The sequence below is a fragment of the Musca domestica genome, unplaced genomic scaffold (assembly GCF_030504385.1).
Source record: "Musca domestica strain aabys unplaced genomic scaffold, Musca_domestica.polishedcontigs.V.1.1 36, whole genome shotgun sequence".
NCBI lineage: Eukaryota > Metazoa > Arthropoda > Insecta > Diptera > Muscidae > Musca > Musca domestica.
In genome coordinates, this window is record NW_026712318.1 from 7,130,364 (window position 1) to 7,155,470 (window position 25,107).

A 25,107-nucleotide genomic window follows, 5' to 3' on the forward strand; every position below is an offset into this window, starting at 1 on the left:
CACGTGAATCCTTTCAATTCACTTTTGCAGTTGCGCTTTTTTTGCTGACCCATGGATCGGCGATCTGGTTTCGTTCATTTAACAATTGTTTTTAGCCAATATATTTTTTTCTTTTTTTGAATTTGTTGTTGTTGTTTTTTTTTTTTGCGAATATCCATTTTCCCTTCCTTTCACAAAATTTGAAATTATTGTTTTATTCTTTGCATCGTTTATCTTTTGGGGCCGTCAAAAATCGTTATTGTCTTGTTGTAGTCGCCGCTTAATTGATTTTTCTTTTCGTCTCTCGTTTTCTTTTGTTTTAGCAGCGAACGAAGAACAAGGGCAGCGGTCCATAACTTTAGAAAGGATTCGATGGAAAATAGAAATCCAAACAATTGTTGTTGTTACTGTTGTTGTTGTTGATGAATAATGATTCGTTTTTCTTTTCAGGGGCTAAGTGAAATCAGAGGTCGGTTGACCATTAATGGCAGAAAGGTTTTTTTTTTTTGCGATATGCAATCGCCTTATCTCTGCCTGCTTACGCACTTAGCCAAATGTTCACCGGGGATGGTAAATATCATTTCATCATCTCATAAATATTCATGTTCACATCGTTGTAATCTCAGTGCCTTGATCGAATTTAATAAATATTGAAATTCGGAATATGGACTTTTGGAAGGTTTTTTTTTTTTGCTTTATTTTATTTCTGTCACTTTGCCACAATAATTCCATTATTTAAAAGAAGTCTTTGTCACCAGAATCACGTGGGGGTACCTGAACTTAAAATCGACAGACGTGAGTGTTTGTGCGAATGTGTGTGCACAATGTCAGGGTTAGAAGTTGTGCAGTAAAAAATTCTCAACAATTAAGGAAAAATAAAGAACGGGACAATTTTCTCCCACTGGTAACCTGAAATGTCATATTGCAACCGATCCATCTGAAATGCTTCAACTCATAGCAGATCTTTCTTGAGATATTATATATGGCGTACTAACAAACAAGACCTGGATGAACGGGTGACATTTTTAATACCCTAAACGGTTTGAAAAGTAATACTAAAATATGCCAAGATCTAGTATTCGAGCGGTACACCTTTTTTGGAATTTGCGTTTTCGTTGAAAAAATATGTTAAAATGATAAAAATACCGAATATAGGGTGCTACCTTTATATACGTGAACATGTAGAGATTATAACCTATAACCAGAATTTTTCTTAAGATTTAATGAAACTCTTAGCTTATATTTTTCAACGATGGCTTTATGCTACATGCGAACTCGAAAAGACAAAGTACTGATATCAGGGAGGCATGGAGAGGTCTATACAATAATGCCAGACTGAACAATTCAGTCGGTTTAAGGCAATATCTTAGATGGAGAATACATTAACTTTGTTATTCCCTTTGAAACTCCTCGAAAAATTAATTTTAGAACCCAAATAGAATATATATTCGAGATCAGCATAAAATTCCAAATCGATCGAAATGAAATTTGGCACAGATGTTTATATAAATCTTTAGATGTTTGGTAATGAAAATAGTCTACATCGGTCCCCATTTAGGAATAGCCCCTCTTTTGATTATGGGTATTCTGGACTTTTTACTTCAAATTTCCAACCAAATCATTTGTAATTTTACATTTCAAGCTTAACTGCGACCAGCTTCAGACTGCTGTCATTTCTAAGCCAACTATCCGGCAGCTGTTAAAATTATTCCAGTGACAGCTCATTATATTGTTTACAAGCGTACAAAAGCATTTTGGTGAGAATTTTCCAGAAAAAAAGTTATTCGTGATGGAGTTAAAGCGTGATAGTGTGATTTCTTTACATTTGGCTGAAAAACCACAAGTGGCTATCGTCAGAGCACTCCAGCATTTAAATGTGAATAAATCTTTTATGTCTCGTACAATCGCTCGTTACCGTGATACTGGTAGCGTAGCTCGCCGTCAAGGAAGTGGACGGAAGTAAACAGCAACATCAGCAGAAATGGTTCGAAATGTAAAGAAACGACTTGATCGAAACCCGCGTCGTCGTTGTGGCCGAAAAATGGCTCGTGAGCTAAACATATCGAAATATTCCATTCGGCAAATATTGAAAAATGAGCTCGGGGCAAAGCCATTGAAATCCCAAAAATATCAAGAACTTCACGGCTACAAAAATAAAATAGACTCAAAAGAGCTAAAGAGTTGCTTCGCTTGGCCGAAAGTGGTGAACTGCCGATGAGAAAACATTCGTTGTCCAGCAGTTTGTAAATAAACAAAATGCTTGTGTTTACTTGACAAAGAAGTCAGCTGAAAATGTGCACGTTCGGTTGGCCACCAGAACATAACAGCCAATAGTCGCTCTCTGCTCGTATTAATCGACCGTGGCTTCAGAATAAATGCCGAATATAATCGCGAAAATATTCTGGAGGGTGTATTACAGCCTTGGGCATGCAAACATGGTTACAAAATGAGGTTCCTCGCTTCATGTCCAGCGCACAATAACCGCCAAAATCTCCGGATACCAATCCGTGGGACTATTGTGTCTGGAGTATTTTGGAAAGCAAGGTTGGCATAAATACCAAAGTTTCTGTCACCTCAAGCAAGCGCTTCGCAGGGAATGGGCCAAAATACCGCAGAGCAATTCGAACAAATCTAAACCTATTCTAAAATTTGATGCTATTTCCGACATTTTTTGCTTTCATTTAATAAAATTAAAAAAAAGTAAAAATTATGCCGTTTTACTCTGTTGCAGCTTTTTTATCTCGCCCTGTATATAACGGTTTTAGATCCTAGGTATCTTTGGACCAAATCCGTTTCAGAACATTTCGATTTCTTTCGAATTTAACACATATTTCTACTAAAACAAGATCTGCTGTGAAGATGGGATATATCGGTACACTCCTTCTGATACCTCTCCCACAAAGATTCAAAAAACAAAAGGCTCAAAGAAAGCGAAATAGTCATTCAATCTTCTTCAAATTCCACACAGACAAACATTTTTGCTACCCAAGATCGGTTATGAAGATTATATATATCTGCGAACCCGCTCACCCACAAAGGGGCGCAATATTCTTCGATTCTTTAAAACTGGCTATATCCAAATATTTCTCTCAACCAGAAACCTCAGATGAATATGGAATTTATGATTTCGCAAAAATGTTCGATTTTCTTGTAATTTTGCCCATACCAATATTTTTATCTGTATTAGATGAAGTATGGAAATGGTATACTTCGGTCCGCTATATCAGTTACCTCAGGCATATTTCCACATTTTCCCGAATTTGCACATATCTCAAAGTACAGGTAGTAGTCGATATAATCCAAATCACGTTGAAATATTTATATCAGTCTTAGGTCAGATACGGATTGGTCAATATTGACCAACTCCTTCCGAACCTCCCCCATGAAGTATCAACAAATTGAATAATCATAAGTCAAGGCTGGGGGTATACATCTTTCGGAAAAACCGACTGATACCATCTTACTTGTTTTTTTAACAATTTTTGTTGCACTTTAATTTTAAACCCTTTTAATTTTCCTGTGTCTCTCTGTCTCCTCTATGTAAATTCCGCTTTTACGCACCCTGCCTTATTCATGACAATGTCATCGCCATATACCTATCTCACTGCTTTGTTCTTTCGTCGTCGTCATCGCTGGCCGTCGTTGACAATGCAACAGGAGAGACACAGATTCTCTGTACTACCGAGGAACAGACAGACAAAAAAGGAGCTCTGCTGCGCATCCAGCTTATCTCATGTTTGCCTTTTGCGCAATCACACAAGTATTTGTTGTTATTGTCTCCATTGTCGTCGCTCAGTATAAACATCGCATTACGCCTGTTGTTGGGCTCCAATAGCCTCCCTCCCTCATCACCTGCAAGTGTTGTGGAGGACGAAGAAAACCAAAACCCTTTTATGAACTGCATCCAATGGACTTTGCCATCACCATATAGGTTCGTACCATTTCGATTTAGACCACAAAAGGAAAACTCGATCTTGGTTTGAATGGTGAGTATTGTCATCCTTTTGTTCTCGTTGTTCAACATGTGTTGGTGTTTCTGTCCGGATTGTTGTTGTTGCCATCGTATGCCGAACAGGCAGTAAGTATGTGGGTATGACTCGATTTGGAGTGTATTTTGCGGGCTGCCCTGCCCGGTTTTGTCGCTTGTAATGTGGGGATTTCTTTTATGTTTGTGCTCTCTTTACTGTCATATTTCATGTTTGTCCGGATGGATGCCATCTACGCAATCAGCAACAACAGCAGCAGCCTACAGTCACCGAATGTCGTCTTTTTTTAAACAATACTTGGGCTGTGTAGAACAATTGGCTGGTTTTTCCATCGGGAGCACGTGGAACACTGGTGTCGATAGTAGATACATGCATTTATATAGGGAAATTATTATTATGGCACTTGAACTAATATATTTTAAAAATCTACAATTTTAGGGTTGTTAGGTCCTTGAAACAAAAAAAAATTATTAATAATTGATGATTGAATGGCTGAAAGACCTTAAACAATCTTAAAAAAATCAACGATCTACGAATTTTTTGAAATATAATAAAATGCAGGAATAATAGGGTGGAAGTCCTTGAACAAGTATTTTTAAAGCACTTGGCTTTAGGACTCCGATTAAATTTTTCTGTCCATATCAACATATGCACATGTAAGCCCTAGAAACAAACTGAGACTTCAATATCAAATTTCAGAATTTTATCTCTATCACATCGTTTCGAATTATTATAGTACACATTTCCAAAACCACGCACAGGCTTCAAAACAGTCTCTATCTCTCAACCTCAGATATCAAGAGTGACCTTTATATCAAGTTTCATAATTTCAGCTCTATTTAGTACTGCATAGAACTTTTCTCAAAATTAAAGTAGACGTTTCCAAAACCCTATTCCTTCACCCAATACCAAACTTAGTATCATTTTGTAGTTTTCGTACAATTTAGATACATATATCTAAAACACCTCCCTATCTCAATTCCAGATACAGAGAGGGACATCAATATAAAAATTGGAAATTCCATCTATATCCATTCACCCAATACCCAATTTAGTACCATTTGGTACTTTTCGAAAAATTTTGACACACATTTCCAAAACCACCACCATACCTTAACTACAGACACCAGTACCCAACATACCAAAAATACAATACAGCTTGAGAACAATATTATAAAAATATAATTGTTGTTGCAAAATGGTCAGGCTTATCCCTTTATTGTTGTTTTTATAAAAACAACGTTTGTTTATTAGTGGAGAACGATGGTAATGTTTACCAGGGGGTAAGGCAGGGAATACCTAGGTTTCGGAAAGAGCCACCAATCCTCATCAGTTCCCTTGTTTTTGTCTGGGATATTCTCCCCAGAAGTTATTTTAAAAATAACTTCTATGACAAAAAACATTTTTTACCCAAGTGACGAGATCGTAAGCTCAATAGAAGAGGAACCAAAGAATTATATAAAACTAAAATTCTTTTGGAAAGTCTTCTAAATCTTACAACCGCACTTATAAACATTTTCATCTTTCTCCACTTGTTATGCTTTCGTTCAACCTGAACAAAGTAGCATAACCATGTAAGTTGGTTTTGTCTGTTACAACAAAAACCCCTTCGTCGACCGTGCCTTGTCTATAAATAGAACAGTGTGGCTTGTTTGTTCGGGATACCGTAGTATTTTGTTGTTGCAAAATGGTCAGGCTTATCCCTTTATTGTTGTTTTTATAAAAACAACGTTTGTTTATTAGTGGAGAACGATGGTAATGTTTACCAGGAGGTAAGGCAGGGAATACCTAGGTTTCGGAAAGAGCCACCAATCCTCATCAGTTCCCTTGTTTTTGTCTGGGATATTCTCCCCAGAAGTTATTTTAAAAATAAAAATATAATTTTTCAACAATGCTTGAGAAACACTTATGTTCCACAAACATTTCTCAAACCTGTCCCTTGCTGACAAATTAGTTTAGATTTTTTGTGAAAATTGTCAGCAAGAAATTATTTTCTTTGGCAGAAAACAAAATCACGCGAATTTAGGACCCATTTCTGGACCGAACCCTTAAGGTATTGATGAATAATAAATCCGGGAATCTTTCACATAAATTATTCCAATCCCATTTCAGATTGGAATCATAAAAAAAGTTGAAGGAATTCAATACATGTGTAGTCTTAGTAGAAGAGATGCAGAAGTTCAAATAAGGGAGAAGAAAGCGTCAGGGTATCAATGCAACATGAGGCAGTGACTACTGGGATGTCCATCAAGAAAAAAAATGTGAAAAATGATTAAAAATTAAAAAAAATAATATTATATACTATTACAAAAATAAGCTTATTATAATATTATTTTTGTAAGCTTATTGTACAATTTCAAGTATAAGCTTATAAATAAGGGTTCCGTTTCGATTATTCTATACTTGTTACACAAACATTTTTCAATGTTTTCCCAAGATTTTCTCAAGCTTAAGGCTTATGTTCATAAGCTTATTGTAATATTATTCTCAAGTCATTTTGGTATGTTGGGTAGTGACACCCATATCTAATTTGAGGATTGAGCCCTATTCACTTACTTTTCTTCTACTTTTCGAACAAATTTAGGACGTATCTTCGAAGCCACCTCAATAATTCCAGAGACACAGGAAGAGCGACCCTAATACCAAATTTCAGATTTCAAACACTATCTGTTCACCCAATAACAAATGGTACAAAATATAGTACTATTTAGTACTTTTTGTAACCTTTTAGTAAGAATTTCCAACACCACTTCCAAGCTCAATCCCAGATAAAAACAGAGACCTCAATATTACATTTCGGGATTCCAGATCTATCCCTTTACACAATGCAAAAATTAGTACCACTTAGTACTTTTCGTACAATTATAGTACATATTTCCAAAAACACCTCTTAACTGAATCCAAGATACCAACAGTGACATCTATATCAAAATTTCGGGATTCCAGTTCTATTCTTTCACCCAATACCCAATTTAGTACGAATTAGTACTTTTCGAACAATTATGGTACACATTTACTCCATCAGTGGTATCTATATCAAATTTGAGGATTCCAGCCCTAAGCCTTCACCCAACACCAAATATAGTACCATTCTACACTTTTCGTACAATTATAGTACAAATTTTCCAAACCACCTCAATATATTCAGGCTGCACATAAATATCAACCCTAATACCAAATTGTACCAAAAATAGTACTATAGAGTTCCCAGATACCAACAGAGATCACAATATCAAGTTTCGGGATTCCAGCTCTATTCCTTCATGCAATACCCAATATAATACCACTTAATACTTTTCGAACAAAACCACCTCCACATCGTGGACGCAGACACCAACAGTGAGATCTACATAAGATTTCAGGATTTCAGCCCTATCAGCCCTATCAATACCAAATTTAGTAGCATTTAGCACTTTTCGTACAATCATAGTACACATTTCTGAAGGCACCTCCATATGCCCAGGATACACCTGAACTGCGACCCTAATACAAAATTTCAGATTTCAAGCACTATATTTTCACCTAATACCAAATTAAACCAAATATAGTACAAATTAGTACATTTCGTAATTTCGTGGGATTTTACAAAACCACCTTCATATCGCAGTACCAGATACCAACAGATAACTCAACACGAAATTTTGGAATTCCAGCCCTATCGCTTCAAGTATTTAGTACCTTTCAGTATTTTTGGTACAATTACAGTACAAATACCCAGTATAGTACCCAGTTGAAATAGTGATCTCAATATCAAATTTCGGGAATCCACCTCTATCTCTTTATCCAATACCAAATTTGATACCTCTTAGTACTTTTCGTACAATTATGGTACACTTTTTCAAAACTACATCCATATCTCAATTCCAGATACCAACAGTGATCTCAATACCAAATTTGAGAATTCCAGGCCTATTCCTTCAACCTAGGCAAAATTTAGTACAATTCAGTACTTTTCGCACAATTATAGCACACTTTTCTAAAGCTACTTCCATATACCAACTCTCTCTCTTTATATATATATATATATATATATACGACTCTAAAATAAGATTCTGATTTCAAACCATATATGTTCACCCAACACCAGTTTGTACCAAATATAGTACTATTTAATACTTTTCCTGCAATTGTAGTACTCATTTTCAAAACCACCACTTTATCACAAACCATCCACCAAAGGAGACCCTAATTCCTAATTTCAAAATTACAGCTACATCCGTTAACCCTAACCCAACTGTTCCATATTTAGCTAAACTGTTCCATTTCCATATTTAGTACAATTTAGTACAGTTTGCGCACACTTAGAAGACATTTCCAAAACCAATTCCATGTCTTAATTCCAGATACCAACAGAAACCTCAATATCAAATTTGGGGATTCCAGCCGTATCCCTTCCCGCATTAGCAAATTTAGTACCATTTAGTGATTTTCGTACCATTTAGCATTTTTCCTATAGGACTCATTTCCAAACCACTGCCAAATCTCAAACACAGACACCATCAATAATCCAAATATCAAATTTCCGAATTTTATTTCTATAATTTCACCAATAACCAAATAAAATACCATTCAGTACTTTTCGTACAATTATGGTATACATTTCCGATGCTACCTCCATATTTTCGGGCTAGACGTTAACGGCGACCGTAAATAAATAAAATAAATTTAAGATTTTAATCAACATCTGTTCACCCAATACCAAATTGTACGAATTATAGTACTATATAGTATCCAGATACTAACAGAGATCTCAATATCCAATTTCGGAATTCCACTTCTATCCCTTCATCCAATACCTAATTTTATACCGTTCAGTACTTTTCGAACAGTTAATGCACACTTTTGCAGACGCAGACAGTGAGATCTATATCCGATTTCAAGATTTCGGCCTCATACCCAATAAGAAATTTAGTACCATTTAGTACTTTTCTACAGTTATAGCACACACTTCGAAGACCACCTTTTTATCACAAACTTACCACCAACAAGGACCCCAACACAAAATTTTAAAACTTCAGCTTCATCGGTTCACCCTGAACCAAAATGTTTCAAATTTAGTACCATTTAGTACAGTTTATACACTAAGTATACATTTTCAAAATCGCCTTTATATATTAGACTTACTTTCCAACATTGATCCTGATACCAAATTTCAAGTTTTTAGCTCAGTCCGGTTACGTAATGCCAAATGGTACTATTTTAGAAGTTTAGTACCAATTAAGAACTTTAAGTAACCTTAAAGTTCGAATTTCTAAAAAACCTTTGGCACATATATTCTGCACTCCATTAGTAGCTCTCATTCCAATTTTCAGAATTCTAGCTCAGTCCGTTTGCCCTATAAAAAGTATTTAATTTAAAGTACAATTTAGTACTTTTAGTTCTGCTATAGTACGATTTTCCAAAAAGATACAAGATTCTAGCTTCAGCAGTTTCGTCTGGGCGTTAATTCTCAGTTAGTCCGTTATTTCAATACTCTTTTCTATACATTTTTAAATTTCTCAGAAAAAAAAAAAAACAATCCTTGACCAATATTTTTTTTTAAATCCTGTGATAGTTTTCAAAAAAAAAAATAAAAAAAGTCCCAATAGTCCCTGAAATTACTTTTTTCGCTTTTTAACGGTTCCACTGTCCTCTCAATAGTAGTAGTTGTTGCATGTTATCATCTTTTTATTATTAAAACTGCTATTGTTTGTTATTGTTTCAGTAAAAAGAGACAAGTAAAAGTAAGCAACAAATACCAGACCACCGGAGCCTTCTTTTCAACCCACCCAAGACATCATCCTGACTGCCTGCCAGCCCGACTGCCAGGCTGCCACCAATATTTTTCAGTTCATGTAGGAAGGTAAACTCTAAATGATTGAGAGTTCTGATGATATTGTTGTGTTGTTGCCGATATTGTTCTTGTTTTCTTGTTTCGCTTTTTCTTTTCTTTGTCGTTTTTCTTTCTTTATTCCGCCCCGGTCCTGGTTTTTTTTCTTTTTGCTCGCAATTTTACTACGGAAAGTGCTCTTGAAATGCATGTAAAAATGTTGGTTATTTGTGAAAAGGCCCCCGGTACGAATGCAAACGAGTAAAGTGTGTTTGGGTGTGTACAAACAAGTTCGTCCGTCTGTCCGTCCGGGTCTGCCTGCCACTCAGCCGCTTACTTTTGATACCTTTTTGGTTCCTGTCTGCTGTCGAGGGTTTCATAAATCGATCTTGGCTGATTCTTTGCATTTGCAAAAAGTTGCAACGTTTCAATTTTTCCTCCATTTTGCACCGATGCTGCACCGAATTGCACTTCACTTCGTTCCTTTATTTTAATATCATATTTTATAATTCAGAAAGGAACGGGGAGCATTGGAAAGCTGTCGATATGGGCAGTACATGCATACATAACAACTACGTGTGTGTGTGTGTGTTTGGTATTTGTAAAAAAACTGCATTACTTTAAGCATGTGCCACAGTAGCTGGCTCCATGAGATTGTTTTTTGTTCGCGTCATAATAAATTGTCGAAAGAAAAACTTTTGTTCAAATTTAAGACAGCTGTGGAAAGTGCAATGGCTTTTTGGGGGATACAGGGCGAGGAAATGCATTGTGTGTTGGCTATACAAAAAATATTTATTGGTTTAATATAAATATATTATTAATCTTAAGTTACATGACTATTATTGTGTTTTAACGAAATAATAAATGATGAGCAGCTGACGATGAACGGAGGGTGCTTTAAAGGAGAACTGTTTTTTTAAAGGCAAGAGATGAAAAGACACAGTATAAGATTAAATTCACAGAAAGTTCTCATATTCATATCGGAATTTTCAAAGGCCTAATATATACATTTATCAAGATATATAAACCATATTAAAATAAGCTTTTAATTTAAAACCCCCACTTACGATAATTTCCTACAAAAAAAGGTCCTATCTATATAATTACCCACTAAAGGTATTTCATATTAACACAGCAAAAGATCTCATTACCAAATAATGAGTTAATCTATATATAAACAAGTTAAAAAGCAGCAGTCAGTTTTGCCGACAGATGTATTCCCTTCAGCCTATGTTCGATTATTTAAATATATTTTGACTTCTGTTATGATTATTAAAATTGTTGACCCTTTATGGAGTAGGTTCCGAAGGAATGGGCCAATATTGTCTATTTCGTATCGGTCCTAAATATATATGATATAAATTTTGCGACTTGGCAGGTTTGGCCTATATCGACTGCTTCCTTCAATTTATATGAAATATGTGATAATTTCTAGAAAATATAAATTTTCAAAATCTTGAACCCAACGTGGGGGAGGTACAAGAAGAAATAGTCTGATCTCTACCATTTATATAACAGATCTTGTGTTGATGGAAATTTTGGGAGGTACTAAGTGTGAAAGGAATCTGATGTGTAATTCGTGTTCTATGAGCTTCATGAATATTTATTGGATTGTGACCCTTTCTAGGGGAGCTACCAGAAGGATTGGACCGATATATCCCATCTTTACAGCAGATCTTGATTTAGTAGAAATAATAGGATGTGTGAAATATGATCTCTACCATTTATATAACTGATCTTGGGTTGATGGATATTTTGAGAAGCACTAAGTCTGAATTGAATCGGATGCTAATTTCGCGTTTCATGAGCTTCATGGATATTCAAAATTTTGACCCTTTGAGGGGGAGGTACCAGAAGAATTGAACTGACAAAACTCATCTTCACGGCAGATCTTGTTTAAGTAGAAATAATGGAATGTGTGAAATATGAAGAGAACCGGATGCTTATATCGGATTTTATAATCGTTTTAATTTTTAAAAATTTTAATCCTTTTGTGGGGGAGTTACCAGAAGGAATGGTCCGATCTCTACACTCTTTATAGCAGATCTTGTGTTGATGGAAATATTGAAACGTACCAAGTCTGAAAGGAATCGGGTGTTTATTTCGTGTTTTATGAGCTTCCCCTTTGTGGGGAAGTTACCAGAAGGTGTAGACCAATACATTCCATCTTCACGCCAGACCTTGTGATGTGTGTAATTTGAAGACAATTGTACACTTACATTACATTTTATAAGACTTACACTTTTTTTGACCCTTTGTGGAGGAGGTACTTGATGGAGTGGACCGATATTATACATTTTTGCACCTGGCCTAGCACTGATGCCAATATTAGGTTTTACAAAATTAGAACAAAATCGAATTATGCTCTCTCCTTCTGTGGAGTAAAATATGTTTTTTTTTTTTTTTTAAATTCGACCTTTTGTGGAGGTGGTACCAGAAGAAGCAGACCGATATTTCCCAACGCTAAGCTTGATAATATAACTGACTGAATCTTGAATTTCTCACGAGGGCTAGTCTTGGTGCATACGCGTTTGAATAGGCTGGGTTTATAGAACTTCATACTAAAATGGTATGAAAAGTACTTAAATGTACTAGAAACTGAATACCTTGTATTGGACAGACGAAATGAGCTATAGCTGAAATTTGGAATGAAAGTCACAGATGGAAAAGTAAACTACTACTAACAACAACAAGTAATAAAGCAGTAAGTTCGGCCGGGCCGAACTTTGAATACCCTTCACCATTTGGAAAGAATTAGAAAATTTTCAAAAAATAAATTCCATTAAAAATTCCTTTAAAAACTTTAAAATATCTAATATCGGAAGGTGCCGAAATTTGGGGGTATATACGATATTGTGGGCCTATATAGACAATTACCTTTCAGGTGTTAAAGTGCTCACAAAGAACACCTTGTGTGGATTTTCAGACAATACCATAGGAAAATATGGCTAAAATCGTCAAAATACCGAATATCGGGGGTACCGTTACATGGGGGCTGTACGATATTGTGGACCTATATAGATAACTCTCTGCCGAGGTATAAAGTACCCACAAGGAGCTCCTTGTGTGGATTTTCAGACAATTCCATTGAAAATTGTGGCTAACATCATCAAAATACCGTTGTATGGGGCCTATACGATATCGTGGACCTAATTCTCTTCCGAGGTATAAAGTACCCACTAAGGACTCCTTGTGTGGAATTTCAGACAAATCCATCTTTGAACTTGACCTGTCTGCAGACAAAAGAGGGATCTGTGAAAAATGTTAGCTTCCTATCTTAATTCTTTTAGACTTTAGAGTGATTACAACAAACGGACGGACGGACAGGGCTAAATCGTCTTAGAATTTTACGCTGATCAAGAATATATATACTTTGTTGGGTCTAAAATGATTATTTCGATGAATTACAAACGGAATGACGAACTTAATATACCCTCCATACTATGTAGGTGGAGGATATAAAAAACTTGAAATTTTGTCCAGCTTGTAAAGCAAGTTTGATACGTGGAAATGGTTTCGGTAATGCGTACCAAATGTGCGAACTGTACTAAATGGTACTAAATAATGAGTGTTTGATTGATTAGCTGAAAGAAAGAAGGAGGAATTTTGAAAATGAGGTCCCTTTTGACGACAGTTTTTGATAAAGAGGTGCTTTTGGAAATGTATACTACAAGAGCACTAAAATTACAAAACAGTACTATATTTGGTACAACTTGGTACTGGGCGAACAGATAGTGCCTGAAATCTGAAATTTGGTATTAAAGTCACTGTTCATGTGTAGCCTGGACATAGGGATGTGGTTTCAGAAATGTGTACTATAATTGTTCAAAAAGTACTGAATGGTAATATACTTGGTATTGGATTGGGATTTAATTCTGAAATCTTATATTTAGATTACTAATGGTAACTGTGTTTGAGAATTAGCGGTGGTTTGAAAACGCGTCCCATATTTGTACTAAATTGGGTATTGAGTGGAGGGATAGGGCTGAAATGCTTGAATTTGATATTAAGTTTTCTGTTGGTATCCTGAATTGAGATATGGGTGTAATTTTGGAAATATGTAGAAGAGTTTTACAAAGAGTACTAAATATCACTATATTTGATGCAATATTAGGAGAGGTTAGGAGAAAGAAGAGAACTGAAATCCTAAAATTTGATATGGATGCCACTGTTGGTGGCTGTAGTTTAGAGGAGACATTGGTTTTGGGAATGCTTACTATAAACGTACGAAAAGTTCAAAATGCCATAAAATTTGACATTAGGATAGACATAGAATTTGTATAAGTATGGTTACAAATTTGGGATTGAGTCTTAGGATAGAATTGGAATATGGAGACCACCGTTGATATATAGTTTTGAGAGAAAGAGGTGGATTTGGAAATGCAGACTATCATTGTTCGAAAAGTACTAAATGGATCTAAATTTGCCGTTGAGTAAATGGATAGAGCTTGAATCCTGAAATTTGATATTAAGGTCACTGCTGGCGTCTAGGATTGAGAGATGCATTTTTTTTGGATATGCGTACTTAATGTTATTGAATTTGGTATTGCGTAAAGGGATTGGTCTGAAATTCTAACATATGTTATTGCGAACACTGTTGGTTTCCAGGGTTTACATATGGATGAAATAGTTTTGGATAAAAAATTGTATGTGGGTCCATTGCGCAATAGCTTCCCTAATATTCTCGCTGGAAAACTTTAAAATGAAAGATTTTGGACACTTTATGGTGTTAAAGGTAAACATTTTCATGTTATTCTTTCCGAAAAAGGAAAAATTAGAAACCTTTAAAGTCTGAAATCATAGTCTATTTTCAAAATAATAAAATCCGTTAAAAAAGTTCTGTTAATATCTTAAAAATATCAAATGTAGCCGTCATTTTAGGGTATGAACGACGACGTGGATCTGCATAGGTAATTTCTGTCATAATCCATTACAATATTCAAATTCGAATCTTGAAAAAAAATTCGATGAATAATGTAGCTAAAATCATCAATATAGGGAGGTGCTATTGTATTGGAACTAACCAAAATGTGAAGCTGCACAGACAATTTTTTGCCTTAGGCTAAAGGATCCATTACAAACTTCAAATACCAAATTTCAAACAATTCCGATGAATAATGTCGCTAAAATCATCAAAATATCGGAAATAGGGAGGTACCATTATATGGGGGCAATACGAAGACGTGAACCTGCACAGACAATTTTCTGTCATAGGCTGTAGTATTCATTACGAACTTCAAATACCAAATTTGAAACATTTCCGGTAAATAATGTCGCTTAAATCATCAAAATACCGAAAATAGGGAGGTACCATTATATGGGGGCTATGCCAAAAAGTAGACCCATTTTCGTGGCAAAAAAGTCCTGCAGACATAATGTACATTTGAATAAAATTTTATCAACCTACTTCATTTTGTTCGCAAGCTGGATAGATTCCCATAGACGGACAGACGGACAGACGGACGGACGTTGCTAAATCGACATCGAATTTTATGCTGATCAAGAATATATATACTTTGTGGGGTCTAAAATGTATATTTCGACGTGTTACAAATGGAATGACTTACTTAATATACCTTCCATTCGGTGGAGGTTATAAAAAGGCCTACAGGAACGAATCTAAAATTGTAAGGTGGACTTTCCGCTGACGAAGTATAAAAAACCTGTGGGAACGTAGGCTTTTCTTTGAATTTATTTATTTACTTTATTCTATTATTAATATAATTATTATAATTATTATTATTATTATTATTATTATTATTATTATTATTATTATTATTATTATTATTATTATTATTATTATTATTATTATTATTATTATTATTATTATTATTATTATTATTATTATTATTATTATTATTATTATTATTATTATTATTACTATTATTATTATTATAATAATAATAATAATAATAATTATTATTATTATTATTATTATTATTATTATTATTATTATTATTATTATTATTATTATTATTATTATTATTATTATAATAGTTATTATTATTATTATTATTAATATTATTATTATTATTATTATTATTATTTGGTAAAAAACACATCTTAAAAATCAATAAATTAACTACATTAATGCAAGACAAATTCTTTCCCACAATTTCTCCAAAATTTATTAGGCTATATCTTATGTTGTATTAACCACAACCAACAATAGCCATAAATAATATTTACCATAATTAGTTGAAATTAAATCTGTCTATTCAACCATCACATTTCAAATGTGTAATGCAAAGTTATGTTGATTTCCCAAAGAAGCAGTTTAGCTTTGACGTGGTGCATCTATTGTCCATTAAGACACACAACACATGTTTACATCTCAAGACAGAATAGTTGGCCATTGTTCCATTTCGTGAAAAGTTTTCGGAAAAAATCAGCTTTTCTTTTGACAACGCACACAATTTAAATATCCATAAAAATGTAAATTCTGTCCGAAATTCATTTTCTTTCACATTCATTTTGGGACCGTTCGTCTGTCTCACAAAAAAAGAGAAGTGTTCCAAATGATGACAGCATTCTTTATCCGTTTTGTAAATGAATGAATAAATGATTACGTACTACCCATCACCAACGTCTTGATTAACATATCAAAAGATGCAACATCAGTTCGAAAACAACAACAACAAATATGCAATGAACGGTGAATGCGCAGCATCTGTCAACTCAGCGCATCTTGAGATATGAACTATATGTTAGAGAATTAATTTATATTTTTAGCCATGTCTTTAGTATTGTGGCGCTTCGGAAAAATCAGCAACAATTTGGGTGTCTCTTAAGCCATGCACTACAAATGACAAAGTTAAAACAATTTCTTTGAAAATAAAGATAAAATCATTAGAATAAAAAAATATCTGGATGTACCATTATATGGGGACTATAAGAAAACGTAGACCTATAATGGCAATTTTCCACCAGCGTTCATATTGCCCATCACGAATTTCATAATGTTACTAATATAATTTAGATCCTATACAAAAACGTCCTACACATTCCGAATATAGCGAGATACCGTCATATGGGACTTAAGTTGAGATGGGCAATTTTCTGCATTAGGAGGTACTACCCATCACCAACTCTATATACCAAATGTTCAACAATTCTGGTGAAAATTTTTACAGAAATAATCAAAATACCGTATATCTGGAGACGCACCTATATGGGAACTACACCATGCTGTGGCAAAACATGCTGTGGCAATTTACGGCATATTCGGACTTATACTGCCCATTTCAATATCAGATGTTCTGCAGACCTAAAATAAATCTGTGTACAATTTTATCCCATTTCGTTCAGAAACTAGAGTGCCTTAGTTCAGAAAATAGAATGCCTTAATCTACAAAAAATTTTATGCTGATCAAGAATCTTCATACTTTCTTGCCGAATCAGATTTTGTGTGTTCGATGTTCAGGTATTCTTAATATCATGGTTGCGGAGCCCGAGTGTAGAAATCCAAGTCGAACCAATTTGCTGGAGTAGGGGTGTTAGTTAAGAAAAAACAAGTAAAAAAGCAGCTAAGTTCGGTCGGGCTAAACTTTAAATACCATTCAAAATTTAAATACCCTCCACCATTTTGAAAGAACATGAAAAAATTCAAAAAAAACTTCCGGAAACTACCACTTAATTGAAAACTGTTGCACCAAACGGGTAAAATAGCCCAAATGGGATGGAGTTTGGCAAACAAGTGTGTAAAAGTTGTGAAATCAGTTCAGATATAGCTATAGCTCCCATATATTGTTCATCCGATTTGTTATATTTGTTCTCCACAGCCGTAATGTGCACTCTGTAACAACGATATTCGAGGAAATATATCAAATTCATCTTGTAAAAACCTTTGCCCGATTTTATCGAGATTCAGATTTGGATATTGCTCCAATATACAATTTTATTGAATGAAGCAAAAAATGTCGGAAATAGAATAGAATTAGCTACAAACCCATTATATGTTCGAATTGGTCACCTTTGGCACGAATTATGGCCTTCAAACGGCCAATGAAACCGTTACACGCTGCCCGAATGTTGCTATGCGGTATTTTGGCCCATTCCCGGCAAAGCGCTTGCTTGAGGTGATCTACACTTTGGTATTTTTTAGTGCCAGCCTTGCCAACCTGCCAACCTTTCCAAAATACTCCAGACACAATAGTCCAACGGATTGGTATCCGGAGATTTTGGTGGCCATTGTGCGATGGAAATGAAGCGAGGAACCTTATTTTGTAAAAATTCTCAGGTGGCGCGTGCTGAGTCCGATGGTGCTGAGTTCTGTTGCAATGTCCAAGGTCTGCGGCCAAATTGTATGCGTGCCCAAGGATTTAATACACCCTCCAGAATATTTTCGCCATAATATTCGGCATTTATATTGATGCCACGGTCGATTAATACGAGCGGAGAGCGACCATCGGCTGTTATGGCGGCCCACACCATCACCATGGCCGGCGCTTGAGTTCTGGTGGAAAACCGAAGGTGCACATTTTCAGCTGACCTCTTTGGCAAGTAAACACGATCATTTTGTTTACAAACTGCTGGACAACGACAACGAATGTTTTCTCATCGGAGAAAACCAAATTCGGCAGTTAACCACTTTCGGCCAAACGAAGTAACTCTTTAGCTCTTTTGAGTCTATTTTCTTCCTGTTGCGGTGTAAGTTCTTGCACTTTTTGGAATTTCAATGGCTTTACCCCGAGCTCATTTTTTCAATATTTGCCGAATGGAATATTACGATATGTCCAACTGACGAGCCATTTTTCGGCCACTGCGAAGCGGGTTTCGATCAAGTCGCTTCTTTACTTTTCGAACCATTTCTGCTGATGTTGGTGTTTTTTTTTTTCCATCCACTTCCTTGACGTCGGGCTACGCTACCAGTATCATGATAACGAGCGATGTAACGAGATACAGATTTATTCGCATTTAAATGCTGGAGTGCTCTAACGATAGCCACTTGTAGTTTTCCAGCCAAATATAAAGAAATCACACTATCACGCTTAAATTTCATCACGAATAACTTTTTTCTGGAAAATTCTCACCAAAATGCTTTTGTGCGCTTGTAAGCAATATAATGAGCTGTCTCTGTAATATTTGTACAGCTGTCGGAGGAGTGGCTTAGAAATTATAGTAGTCTGAAGTTGGTTGCAGTTTTTTCATCTCACCCTGTGTATGCAAATGGTGTAGGGTGTCATAAAGTCGGCTCAGCCCGACATTGGCTTTTCTTTACTGGTTTGGTATTTTGAAGATCCTATATTCCGCAAATTTACATGTTAACAGGGCTAAGGAATTCAGTCCGTATAATTTCATCAATATATCTTCAAGTCGATGGAGTATAAAAAACCTGTAAGTTTAGCCGGTGCGAACTTTGAATGTGGAATGAATTTAGAAATTTTCAAAAAAAAAACATCCGTTAAAATTTCTCTTAAAATATTAAAAATACAGAATGTAGCCTTTACATTAGGGTTTATACGAAGACGTGGACCAGCATAAGCAAGTTTTGTCATAAACCATTACAATATTCAAATGCGAAACTTGAAAAAAAATCGGTGAATAATGAAGCTAAAATCTTTAAAATATATAGGATGGTACCATTATATGGGGGGTATACCAAAACGTGGACCTGCACCGACAATTTTCTGTCATAGCCTGACGTATCCATTACGAACTTCAAATATCAAATTTGAATAATTCCGGTGAATAATGTCGCTAAAATCATCAAAAAACCGAATATCGGCAGGGTCCGTTGTATGGGGGATATAAGAAGACGTGGACCTGCTCTGATAATTTTCTGTCTTAGGCTGTAGTATCCATTACGAACTTCAAATACCAAATTTTAAATAATTCCGATGAATAATGCCGATAAAATCATCAAAGTACCGAATATCGGGAGGTCCCGTTATATGGGGGCTATATCAAAACTTGGACCTACATGGCCCATTTTCAACACCAAAAGTTCTTCATTTGTGTAAAATTTTATCAACCTACTTCATTTCGTTCGGAAGCTAGAGTGATTTCCATAGACGGACTGACGGATAGATGGACAGACGACTAAATCCACATAGAATTTTATGCAGATCAAGATTATATATAATTTGTGGGGTCTAAACTGTATATTTCGATGTGTTACAAACGGAATGACCATACTATGGTGGAGGGTATAAAAACGAACGGTTTTTCGTAGAACGAAAAGTATTTGGTTTTCGAAGATGAACCCGAGTCAGAGTCGTTCAAAACGGCGACACTGGAGTCGGTGGTAAATATTGACATTTTTACCGGTTACAAACCCAAAATACGAAATTGTGACACCGATAGGGTCCAGTGCTTGCTATTTCTTCACTAACTAAATATTTTTACAGTCGCATATCTTACTCGTATATTTTCTCATAGCGATAAATTCTCAGTGTCATTCTGCTAACAAATCGGATTTTTAGACTCTACATGTCGATAATATACTTCCTAGCGTGTATTATACGTTCACACATGTAGATATACCTTTCCATTCCACATTCACACATGGCTTGGATGTACACCGCGCACCCATATGTGAATGCTAGTCATTATTGTGCCAAAGTTGTAATCCTATTAAACATTGAAGAAGAAAAACAGAATTACCAATTTTCAATATCCAACTGTGAACAACTGACAAACAATGATCAATCAATGAATTGTTAAAAACAAAAAACACACTACCGCCATGGTCGGCCAGAGATTTGGCCAAATTGTAGAACCAAATACAGTAACAACAACGCCAGCATTAATACCGACCGTATTACTATTTTGGTCGATACAAGTTCAACAAACCAAGCAATCGACCAACAAATCGCCCAGCAATGAATCAAACCGAAAATCAATGTTGATGCCACAGCAATTCATGGTATTTTAAGAAGATATTTCATGCCGTTTTAAATAGAAAATTACAAATTAAAAAATAACCGAAAAACAAAATCAAAATGAGCCAATAACAACAAATTGTTATTGTTGTTGTTTTCATTCTCATTTCATTTTTGGCTAAACAACATTTCAACACCGTTTGGCCCGAAAAATGTAGGGATGTCGCTTGGGGAAAAATACTCATTACTTGGTATGGTAAAAGTAAGTTATTTTGCCTTGTAATTTTTATGGAAATATTTTATTATTTCTTAGCTCGCTGGTAATGCAGAGGGTATATAGTTGCAATTACTTGACCCTATTGGGCTGAAAGTTGTTTATTTTTGCTAAAGAAATTTTATTAATTATTATAACCTCCCCCATTCTATGGAGGGTATATTAGCTTTGTCATTCCGTTTGTAATTCCTCGAAATATTCATAATAGACCCTACAAAGTATATATATTCTGGATCAGCGTACAATTCTTAGACGATCTAGTGATGTCCGTCTGTCGGTTATAATCACGTCATCTTTCGATCGAATTGAAATAGAAAATTTTGCGTACATACATAGTTTACCAGTAGGCAGTTCGTAAATGGGCCATGTCGGTCCACGTTTTCGTATAGCCTCCATATAACGGTTCCTTCCGATATTCGGTATTTTCATGATTTTAGCGACTCTATTCACCGGAATTGTTTCAAATTTCGTATCTGCAATTCATAATGTGTACTACAGCATATGACAAAAAGGTTGACGTGTTCGTATTTTGATTATTTCAGCAACATTTTCACCGAAATGGTTTAAAATTTCGTATTGGGCAATACAACCTACGGCAAAAAAAAATTGTATGCAGGTCTACGTCTTCGTATAGGCCCCATATAACGGGACTCTCCGATAGTCGGTATTTTGATGATTTCAGCAACAATATTTACGGGAATCGTCTCAAATTGCGTATTGGAAGATCTTAATGGGCACTACAACCTAGGGCAAAAATTTTCGTATGTAGGTCCACGTCTTCGTATAGCCCCCATAAGACGTTACCTCCCGATACTCGGTATTTTCATGATTTTTACGACATTATTTAACGGAATTGTAACAAATTTCGTATTTCGTATAAAAGTCGCAATGGATACTATAGCCTATGACAAAAAATTTCGTACGAAGGTTCACATTATCGTGTATCCTCCATATAACGGTAACTCCCGATATTCGATATTTTAATGATTTTAGCGACATTATTTACTGGAACTGTTTCAAATTTCGTATTTGAAGTTCGTAATGGGTACTATAGCATATGGCAAAAAGGTTGACGTCTTCGTATAGTCCCCATATAAAGGTTTTCAATTAAGTGGTAGTTTTCATATTTTTTTTAAATTTTCAAGTTCCTTCCACGTGGTGGAGGGTATTCGGCCCGGTAGAACTTAGCTGCTTTTTTACTTGTCTTGTATTCCCTCAGCCATATGACTAGAGAGGGTATATTTATTTTGATACGACGAAAACGTGCTTCATTGAAATGACGGTTTTAGACCCTAGGTCTCTTTGCACCAAATCCGTTTCAGGACATTTGGAGTCGATCTAGCAATGTTCGTCCGTCTGTCTGTATGTCTGGATGATGCGCACGATAACTCTCGAAGGGAGTATCCAATTTCGTCCAAACTTCGTCCAAACTTAAATCGAGTTCGGAGATGAGCAATATCGGTCAACACTTTCCGGTACCTCCCCTACAAAAGGTCGAAATTTTCAAAAAAATATTTTACTGCACAGAAAGACACAGGATAATCCGATTTTCATCTAACTTTGGAAATTCTAATATTTGCATCAGTGCTGGACCATGTGTAAAAATGGACAATATCGGTCCACTCCATCAAGTACCTCCCGGACGCACAAAGGGTCAACATTTTGAATAATTGTAACTCTTATAAAATGTGACTTAAGAGTCCGAAATTAAAATCCGTTTCTATTCACACTTGATATATCTGAATATTTCAATCAACACAAGATCTTTTATAAAGTTGGTAGAGATCGGACCATTTCTTCTGATACCTCCCCCACAAAGGGTCAAATTTTGAATAATTATAACTTTTATAAAATGTGATATAAGAGTCCGACTGTCTTTAAATTGCAAGCTTCACAACATTTTTATGAACCCAAGATATGGTGCGAAAATGGGATGTATCGGTCCACCCCTTCTGGTACCTCTCCCACAAAGGGTAAAAATTTTGAATAACTAAAACGACTATAAAATCTGAAATAAGCATCAGGTTCCCTTCATATTTCGCATCAATATAAGATGTGTTATAAAGACGGTGGAGATTTGACCATTCCTTCTGGTACCTACCCTACAAAGGGTCAAAGTTTTGAATAACCAAAACAATTTAAAAATCAGAAATAAGGATGTTGTCTTTATATTTTACACACTCCATTATTTCTACTAACACAAGATCCGCTGTGAAGACCCTTTGTGGGGGAGATACCATTCCTTCAGGTATCTCCCCCACAAAGTGTCAAAGTTTTGAATAACCAAAACGATTATAAAATCCGAAATAGGCATCTGGTTTTCTTCATATTTCACACATCGCATTATTTTTACTAACTCAAGATTTGCTGTGGTCCACTCCTTGTAGTACATCCCCCACAAAGGGTTTAAGTTTTGGATATCCACGAATCTCATAAAACGCGAAATTCAATTCAGACTTGGCACATCAGCCAAACTTAAAATTTTTCACAACGAACGTCCTTCATTTTTAAAACTGAGAACAAATTTCAATTTCATATCTCAACATTGCCATCCCTAGTCATCATTGAGGCCTCTTAGCTTGTCTTCAATGTTGGTGGCTCAGCATGACTCTAAATCGGGTCGAATGATATGCCTCACACCAAAAAAAATCTGATTTCTGCTACGTCATTATCATTTCAACACATTTTTCATTCATCTGCGGAACGGGGGGCAATCCGGAGAGGAGCATTGTTCCAATGGAACAATTAATGAGTTTTATTTTTTGGGAGATGCCAATGACGAGGATGTAACAACAACGAAAGTATTTTAAGTTAATTTCGGTTTTTATTGAATGTTTTATTAAAGGTAATACTCTTTGAATGCGTACATGTGTATGTGTGTGTGTGGGGCAGAGATTGGTGGAGGACCAACAACAAGGCTTAGTTGCTGCCATTACAAATCAAAAACTACAAAATCAGGCAAATAGTTCAAGTCAATTAGTAAAAAGATATTCAGGGAATAATGGAAATGACGAGCCAATGGGGGGTGCCTTTAATTAACTTCACCAACGGCATCCAGTCCAGCAGAGGTGAATTTAGAAGGGATTTTGCTGGCAATGTAGGCAATTTGGGAAAGTACAATTTATTTCTGCTCAGAATTCAATTCTTGTGGTTTTTTTTTTTTTGTTTTCAATTCAAACTGGATTATGATTAAAACATTCGATAGTTGAGTTTATTCGTTCGTTCGCTCGCTCCTTGGCTTACAACAATTGGGTGGAAACACCAAAAACTAGTTGCTGTTGCAATTGTTTTTAATTGAACTAGAACTTGTTGTTGCTGACGTTGTTGTAAAACAACAACAACACATCGACACAAAAGAGATATTAGAAATATTTTCAAATTCGCATTAAACATCCAGCCCGGACCTGAATCAACCAACAATCACCGGCACCAGAGTTCAACACGACCGAACAGTGTTAGGGTGTGTCAACATCTTGAAAATTATACCAAGAGAAAAAAACAAGCCTGAAATATGTTTGTATGTGTATGTGTAATGGATGCAAGTCCTGTCATCCGGTGCACTGTGTTGTGTAAGGGTTGAGAAATTGATTTTTTGTAATTTTTTTGAAAAACACAGTTTTAAGAATCTTGAAAATTTTTACGAGGGTCAGTCTTCCCACGTAGGCGTACGATAACACTGTGTCTTGGAAACTAAAAGTATACGAAACGTACTAAAAATGTATTGCTTTGTAATGGACAACGGAATGAGCTAGAATTTAGAATGAAAGTCAATGGAAGAGCCAGGTAAAATTTTTTTTTTTTTGTTGAAATTCGAGGTTTTGGGTTGCGGAATGTCCAAAATTGGTACTAAACTTCTAAAACGGCACCATTTGGTGTCATGTTGAAAAATATAGAAATTTGGTATGAGAATCAAGGTTGGAATGTAAGTTTGATATATGAAGGTGGTTTTGGAAATGTGTCCTTTAGTTGTACGAAAAGTACTAAATGGTACTAAATTTGGTATTGGGTGAAAGGATAGAAATAAAATTCTTCAATTTGACAATTAGATTACTGATTAGATTACTGGTACTTGTTGAGGTGGTTTTGGAAATGCGTCCTATATTTGTACGAAAAGTGCTAAATGGTACTAAGTGAAAGAGTAGAGCTAAAATCCTGAAAAATGTTATGAATATCATTGATGTTAAGACATGGAGTTGGCTTTCGAAATGTGTGCTATAATTGTTTGAAAAGTACTAA

The 25,107-nt window shown here is 35.4% G+C and overlaps 1 protein-coding gene across 1 annotated transcript in view; it reads left to right on the plus strand.

The window, feature by feature from the left end:
- Positions 1 to 25,107, plus strand: part of LOC101893499 (sialin-like) — a 175,140-nt gene that overhangs the window by 84,518 nt on the left and 65,515 nt on the right. The window lies entirely within an intron of this gene.